The sequence below is a fragment of the Oncorhynchus keta genome, chromosome 18 (genome assembly GCF_023373465.1).
Source record: "Oncorhynchus keta strain PuntledgeMale-10-30-2019 chromosome 18, Oket_V2, whole genome shotgun sequence".
In the NCBI taxonomy this organism is placed as follows: domain Eukaryota; kingdom Metazoa; phylum Chordata; class Actinopteri; order Salmoniformes; family Salmonidae; genus Oncorhynchus; species Oncorhynchus keta.
Genome location: NC_068438.1, coordinates 48,800,390 through 48,809,152, shown reverse-complemented (window position 1 = coordinate 48,809,152; position 8,763 = coordinate 48,800,390). Strand labels below are relative to the sequence as shown.

The window sequence follows — 8,763 nt, the reverse complement described above, 5'->3', positions numbered from 1 at the left end:
TGCAGCTTGTGCTGGGGACAATTAAATGCCACAGATGTCTCGAGTTGAGGGAGTTGTGCAATTGGCATGCTGACTACAGGAATGTCCAACAGAGCTGTTTGGCCAGATACATTTTATGTTAATTTCTCTACCATAAGCCACCTCCGTCATTTTAGAGATATTGGCATTACATCCAACTGGCCTCACAACCGCAGGCCACGTGGAACCACGCCAGCCCAGGACCTCCACATTTATCTTCTTAACCTGAAGGGTCATCTGAGACCAGCCACCCGATGAAACTGGGGGGGTTTGCACAACCCAAAGCATTTCTGCACAAACCGTCTCAGGGAAGCTCATCTGAGTGTTCGTCGTCCTCACCGGGGTTTTGACCTGACTGCAGTTTGACGTCGTAACCCACTAGGGTCTCACCTTCGATGGCCACTGGCACGCTGGAGAAGTGTGCTCTTCACGGACGAATCCCAGTTTCAACTGTGCTCCTGTCCAACATTGTGAACAGAGTGCCCCATGCTGACGGTGGGGTTATGGTAAGGGCAGGCATAAGCAACGGCCAACGAACACAACTGCAGTATATGGATACCGTGACCAGATCCAGATCCTGAGGCCCATTGTCGTGACATTTCATCTGTCGCCATCACCACACTTCCAGTTCCCAGCGATATCCAGCGATTTAGCACAGCCATTGAAGAGGAGTGGGACATCATTCCACAGGATACAATCAACAGCCTGATCAACTCTACGTGAAGGAGATGTGTTTTGCTGCATGAGGAAAATGGTGGGTCACACCAGATACGGACTGGTTTTCTGATCCACGCCCCTACCTTTTTAAAGTATCAGTATTCACAGTCATGTGAAATCCGTAGATTAGAGCTTAATTCATTTTTCAATTAACTGATTTCCTTATCAACTAACTCCAGTAAAATCTTAGCAATTGTCGGATGTTTTATATTTTTGTTCAGTGTAAATGTGCATTTAGTTGTTAAGATGAGTAATTGACATACTAGTCATTTTAAAGGGATCAGATTCAATACACTAACTTCTTAGTAAAGGACAACATTATTCACTACACTGACATCTCTCCAGTCCACAACTCTTTTATTTACTCGTTACGTTACAATATCAAAAATACAGCTCTGGATGCTTTCTCAAACAGGTTGCGCCTCCAGTGGTGTTTTCTCAAACAGGTTGCGCCTCCAGTGATGCTTTCTCAAACAGGTTGCGCCTCCAGTGATGCTTTCTCAAACAGGTTGCGCCTCCAGTGGTGTTTTCTCAAACAGGTTGCGCCTCCAGTGATGCTTTCTCAAACAGGTTGCGCCTCCAGTGATGCTTTCTCAAACAGGTTGCGCCTCCAGTGGTGCTTTCTCAAACAGGTTGTGCCTCCAGTGATGCTTTCTCAAACAGGTTGTGCCTCCAGTGATGCTTTCTCAAACAGGTTGCGCCTCCAGTGATACTTGTCGTGTGGTTTGGTGAAATGTTGTGACCAGATTTCCTGGTCCCTTCCCCTTTTATGCAAATAATTTCGTATTTATTGTCAATGGTGCCACTTGTCAGTGAATTTAGTGGGTGGAATAATTATGATTTTTTTTTTTTTAATACTGAATCAACAATCTATTAAACATGTAAAGTGTTGGTTTCATGAGCTAAAATAGAAGCCAAGACTTTTTATTTTTCCCCGGCTTCATCATCTGAGAGCCACCCGGACAGATGATGAAACTGAAGAGCATTTCTGTCTGTTGTAAAGCCCTTTTGTGGGGGGAAAAAAACATATATTCTAGTGGTTGGGCCTCTGACCTTCTAAGCCCACCCACGGCTGCGCCCCTGCCCAGTCATGTGAAACCCATAGATTTATTTTTAATGAATTTATTTCAGTTGACTGATTTTCCTTTTTTTATATGAACTGTAACTGAGTAAAAATCGTTAATTGTTTCATGTTGCGTTTTATATATTTTTTTTTTGTTCAGTAAAAATGGTTTCTCTGTCCAGATCACAATGCGTGTGACTACCTCCAGAGGTGGTCGGGAAGATCAGATCACATTCAGTGTCTTTAATTGTTCATACCGGTCAACAAACAACAAATATATCAGGAGGATCTGATCACAATCAGAATGTGGACAAGATCAGAACAAAGAACGCAAGTTAGAACCAGGAACAAATACTTTATGCACACATGACTGTAAGTCGCTTTGGATAAAAGCGTCTGCTAAATGGCATATTATTTTTTTTATTATTTATTTACTTTGAAACCAGTTTAAAAAAAAATAAAATAAACATAACTTTCAATGAATTTGGTATTAATACAGTCCTTTTAGAAGTCAAAGTTAACGTGAATACTCAAGTGGTGCGACCACATTCATCTCATTATTGCTTTTGCTAAGTGCACAGAAAGAGTGAAATCACAGCAGGATGTGTACTTCCATTCAGAAGTTATTCACTATCTCTTTTAGGGCTCGTTTTAATTGAATGTGGTTGTTTTTCGGGTGTACAGCAAAGTAGGAGTTCCTGATGTTGTATCGGCATCATAGAACAGGGTTCTGCAGTGTTCTGTCGTTTTCACTCCCTCTGTTCCTCCACCTCATCTTTGGTAAGGTATTCAATGTGAGCCCAAACGCACCATATGTGGAGAGCCAGACAGTGAGACAGGAGGGGGAGGGGATACAGAGTGTGTGTTTACATCAGTGTAATTCCAGCAGACAGTTGTGTCTTACTGATACACCCAGGAGCCTCCCTGCTGCCAGGATCAGAGCCCCCAGTGTTTGCAGCCAGAGGGGATGGGAGGGGGGCACAGAGGGGATGGGACAGGACCCATACAGCCACAGGGGTAGACCGTGTAAACCACCTGAAATTCTTGCAGCATGAGAGCGAATGTTCCCGAATCTTTCCATTTACTTCAGTCTGGAAACCAGGGCCTGTATTCAAAAGTGTCTAGAATCAGGTCCATCTTATTCCATTTGTTTCTAAGTTAAAATATATTGTTCAGTGAGACGAACCAAAAACATGACTGTTAGCTTACAGCAGAGATCCCTCTCTTATCAGCAGACCACTTCTGTGAAAGAGACAGCACAGTGGATTACACTTTTACCTTTTAGTTATGGTGGCCTGTACCCACAGAGGATTGTCTGTGGAGCTGCTCTTCCACGGTCACAGAGGACTGTCTGTGGAGCTGCTCTTCCACGGTCACAGAGGACTGTCTGTGGAGCTGCTCTTCCACGGTCACAGAGGACTGTCTGTGGAGCTGCTGTGACCACGGTCACAGAGGACTGTCTGTGGAGCTGCTGTGACCACGGTCACAGAGGACTGTCTGTGGAGCTGCTGTTCCACGGTCACAGAGCTGCTCTTCCACGGTCACAGAGGACTGTCTGTGGAGCTGCTGTTACCACGGTCACAGAGGACTGTCTGTGGAGCTGCTGTGACCACGGTCACAGAGGACTGTCTGTGGAGCTGCTGTGACCACGGTCACAGAGGACTGTCTGTGGAGCTGCTGTGACCACGGTCACAGAGGACTGTCTGTGGAGCTGCTGTGACCACGGTCACAGAGGACTGTCTGCCTGTCGAGCTGCTGTGACCACGGTCACAGAGGACTGTCTGCCTGTGGAGCTGCTGTGACCATGGTGAGTATCAGTTAATTTGATTGGATGTTCATTACTTGAATTGGCTACTTGTATTTGACATTGTTGTAATTTCACTGAATACTAGATGGTTTAATTAGATTTTTGGCAGTGAAACGAGGCTACTCAGGCGAGGAAAAAGACATCACCCAAATGTATAGCCCCTGGGAGAAAATGTGAATTATTTTATTTGTCGTACCCCTGACGACCTTGCGTGTACCCCAGTTTGAGAAAAGCTGTTGTAGAACCTGAACCTGCAGGAGTGGGTCACTGCTTTGATATTTGCAGGGGTCTCACCAAGGCTTTTTGAACTCTGGGAGGGGGACACCATGGAGTTGTCAACTGTGATGGAGAGGTCTTGGAGCGGGCTTTGACTGGGAGGAAGAGCAGCTCTGTCTTGTCGAGGTTGAGCTTGAGGTGGTGGGATGACATCCAAGCTGATATGTCTGTCAGGCACACAGAGATGCATGTTGCCACCTGGGTGTCAGAAGAGGGGGAATGAGAAGAGTAGTTGTTTCATCAGCATATCAATGATAGGGCCCGTGTGAGGATATGACAGAGCCTTATTAAGAGAAAAGAGGAGAGGGCCTAGAACCGAGCCCTGGGGGACACCAGTAGTAAGAATATGTGGTTTCGTTACAGATTCTCTCCACGCCATCTGGTAGGAGCAACCTGCTAGGTAGGAGGGAATCCAGAAGTGTGAGGAGCCTGGGACTCCCAGGCCTGAGAGGGTGGAGAGGAGGATATGATGGTTCACAGTGCATTTGTGGGCTACAAATGGCACACTAGTCCCTATATAGTGCATTACTTTTGACCAGGACCCATAAGGCTCTGGTCAAAGGTAGTAGCGCACTATATAGAGAATAAGGTGTCATTTGGGACTCACAGCCTCTGTTTTGAAGGCACATAACCTACCTACCTCGTACAGCACATGTTAATGTGAAGCCTATGATACAGGAACACAGAAACTGTGGCCCACTGTTCAATAAGCATAAATATACACAGGTGCAACTGGACGTTAAAATTGTAATGCGATTTTTAACATTGAGTTGAGTCTGCCGTAAAGTGTAAAAACTGTTGTGGCAAATGGAATATGCATACAAACCTTGGACTACTGTTAAAAGTAGACATGTCACAAATCATGGGAATATTTTTGCATTATATTTGATGTTTAAACATGGGTTTGAAGATTATTCACCGGATAAACCCGGTGGATTGTTGAACACAGTCCAAGCAGAAAGTATAAGGACTAGGGGGATATAACCTGTGAGAAAAATCTAAAATACTGCTACATATTAGTCCTCCTTTACAGTAAATTGTACAACTAATACTACATTATGAAACATTGAATGTAGCTTCTTGTTTACTATACATTACACTAGCGTTTGGTCTCTGGAAGAATGATCATTGCCACCAAGCAACAAAAAGTATTTGTCTCACCTGTGATGTTGGTTTATTTATTAACTCATATTACAGTATATATTCGACATTTATTTATGAACTCATATTACAGTATATATTCGACTTTTATTTATGAACTCATATTACAGTATATGCGGTGATAGAATCCCGAATCAGTAGTCTACGGATTTACACTTGATGATGGGTGATCACTCATTCTGGCGGTCACGGAGGGGTTTGCTGTCTCATGGTACTTTAAAGACAACTGGAAACTCTGAGGGGGGCGAGGTCGAATCATGACGTCAGTGATCTTAAGGTCGGAAAGTTGGTCGCTCTAGAAATATATTAAGAGTTTCCATTTTGAAATGCCGAGTTGGATGACCGTTCAAAACTATTTTTTTTTTTATCAGTCGGAGCGCGTTTTTTGCTCTGAAGTGCCAAGTGTCGTGAACGCACTGAAATCGGAGATTTCCGAGTTCCCAGTTGGTTTGAACGCGGCATCACTAGAGTGGAATTGCTCTTTCAACTGACGTCACAGGGAACTCTCTGACGCAGAAAATAATAATTGTTCCTCTACCACGCTGGCGACAAGTTTCCACTAGATCGCACCGCCATAAAGTCAAAATGGGCTAGATTGTAAAAATTAACGGGGGAAAAAAGTATGGTTAAGGTTAGGTTTAAAATCACATTTTAACAAACATTTTTATCAACAGTTTTCCTGTAAATATATAACCCCTATAGGCAGTGTTTATGACTTTGTGCTTGTAAATAGTGTGGCTACCCGACATGTCCACCAGGTATGCGGTAGCTACAGCTGTACAGGTGCAACCCAATACGTTCATTGGACTTTGAATTGAGGACTTAGTTTTATGACTATGAACTGATAGTCAAATGGAAGTCCACACACACGTAGAATACATATATAGTATATTAACTGTGTAGCCTACTGCACACTGTCTACAAGTGTATCCACAGGGGGGAGCCAGAGACCAATTAAAGTATCAAAGCCAATGTACGTATGCGATTTATCAGAGACGGAAGAGGGAGCGAGACACCCAACTCGCAGTTTTGTTTTTGGTTCAATGAAAGTCCATGAACTAAGTCGACCAGACCCAGCAGCGATTGCATTGGTGCTTATGGGAGACACACCCAGTTAAGTAGAACGGGAACGTATTTTAATTTTTTTGTTCAATGGTAAACGGACTGAGTGAACTTTTCCTTTCTCCACCATCTTTGGTGCGTTCAAGACAGATGTAAACAAACAACAATGGCTGCCGTAGGCCTAGTTTATTTGATTTATTTAACCTTTTATTTAACCAGGTAGGCCAGTTGAGAACAACAACATTTACATCTGCGACCTAGTTCTTTGCAGCCAGACGTACACTTGCTCCCTATAAAATGGTCCCCTGAGGAGCAGTCTTGTCAGGTAGCTGACTTTACTAACCAACTCTGCAGCTGCCTATTACCATAGCAACCAAATATAGTTGAAACCATAGATTGTGTCATTGTCCCTCAACCAATCAGTGCAGGCGGTATCGACACGCTATAGACATAAAACAAAGAGGGTATTTAGGCTGCGTTTACACAGGCAGCCCAATTTAGATTTTTTTTAACTTCAAAATAATTGGTATTTTGACTAAACATATCAGCTCTGAAAAATATCTGATGTGAAAATATCTGGGGTGTATTCATTACGTCTTGCCACAAACCGCAAACGGTATGAAACGGGGAGGGACATACCTGAATTTGTATTTATTTTGAATTTCACCTATTTAACCAGGTAGGCTAGTTGAGAACAAGTTCTCATTTACAACTGCGACCTGGACCAAGATAAAGCAAAGCAGTGTAAACAGACACCAACACAGAGTTACACATGGAGTAAACAATAAGTCAATAACACAGTAGAAAAAAATTACGTAAAAAATGTTTTAAAAGAGTCTATATACATTGTGTGCAAAAGGCATGTCCAATAGAAACTAGTTTTTGTTGCAAAGCGTTTTCCGTTTGGAGTAAACAGTTTGTTACAAAACGTTTTGCAATAGACAAAAAGGGGGAGCCTGGATGAGTATTTTACCTATCAGCTGACCACATCAAATGTTACAGCAATCTGTCAGTCGATGACCTGGCACGCAACCATTGGCTGATGCATGCAACGTCTGAGCAGGGCAACGTGGCCTCGGGCAACATGTGTAAACACAGCCATAGATATTACCTGGCGACCCATCATCCCCTCCGGCCAAACGCCATGCCCACTAACGTTTCTTCTCCATGATGTGATGAACGGAGCGATCAATATATCGGCCATATTTAATTCAAGATGAATCTTCAGGCAAACATTGGCACTGTGTAATGTATTATACACCAGAACATGCATCACCTCGCTAACTAGCAATCAAACTACCGAGCTAACTAGCAATCAAACTACCGAGCTAACTAGCAATCAAACTACCGAGCAAACTAGCAATCAAACTACCGAGCAAACTAGCAATCAAACTACCGAGCTAACTAGCAATCAAACTACCGAGCTAACTAGCAATCAAACTACCGAGCTAACTAGCAATCAAACTACCGAGCTAACTCCCAATCAAACTACCGAGCTAACTCCCAATCAAACTACCGAGCTAACTAGCAATCAAACTACCGAGCTAACTCCCAAACTAACTACCATTCTAACTCCCAATCAAACTACCGAGCTAACTCCCAATCAAACTCCCAATCAAACTACCGAGCTAACTCCCAATCAAACTACCGAGCTAACTCCCAATCAAACTACCGAGCTAACTCCCAATCAAACTACCGAGCTAACTCCCAATCAAACTACCGAGCTAACTCCCAATCAAACTACCGAGCTAACTCCCAATCAAACTACCGAGCTAACTCCCAATCAAACTACCGAGCTAACTAGCAATCAAACTACCGAGCTAACTAGCAATCAAACTACCGAGCTAACTAGCAATCAAACTACCGAGCTAACTCCCAATCAAACTACCGAGCTAACTACCAATCAAACTACCGAGCTAACTCCCAATCAAACTACCGAGCTAACTAGCAATCAAACTACCGAGCTAACTCCCAATCAAACTACCGAGCTAACTCCCAATCAAACTACCGAGCTAACTCCCAATCAAACTACCGAGCTAACTCCCAATCAAACTACCGAGCTAACTAGCAATCAAACTACCGAGCTAACTCCCAATCAAACTCTCAATCAAACTACCGAGCTAACTCCCAATCAAACTCTCAATCAAACTCTCAATCAAACTACCGAGCTAACTCCCAATCTAACTCTCAATCAAACTACCGAGCTAACTCGCAATCAAACGACCGAGCTAACTCCCAATCAAACGACCGAGCTAACTCCCAATCAAACGACCGAGCTAACTCCCAATCAAACGACCGAGCTAACTCCCAATCAAACGACCGAGCTAACTCCCAATCAAACGACCGAGCTAACTCCCAATCAAACGACCGAGCTAACTCCCAATCAAACGACCGAGCTAACTCCCAATCAAACGACCGAGCTATCTACCTACCAATCAAACTACCAATCAAGCACCCACTCAAAACTCCATGCATATACCTGTACTGTAGTATACGTACGTACCTACTGTATTTTCAGAATAATATGGTCTTAATTTAACATTGTTTTGAAGGTTGTTATAACACACCTTAACCAATTGGATCTTTAGCTAAAAAAAAGAGAGTTGAAAAGGTGTTGTTGTATGTGTCGGCCTGCTTTGCTTTATCTTGGCCAGGTCGC

At 43.4% G+C, this 8,763-nt stretch overlaps 1 long non-coding RNA gene across 2 annotated transcripts; it reads left to right on the top strand.

Moving 5' to 3' along the window:
- The first annotated feature begins 524 nt into the window (after positions 1-524).
- LOC127908876 (uncharacterized) lies at positions 525-3,088 on the top strand. 2 transcript variants are annotated; one of them, XR_008068868.1, is made up of 4 exons: positions 525-1,150; positions 1,182-1,243; positions 1,275-1,336; positions 1,430-3,088. It is a non-coding gene; the product is annotated as an uncharacterized LOC127908876 (long non-coding RNA). The 2 variants fall into 2 exon arrangements; XR_008068867.1 differs by having other exon boundaries at positions 1,275-3,088.
- Positions 3,089-8,763: the final 5,675 nt, after the last annotated feature.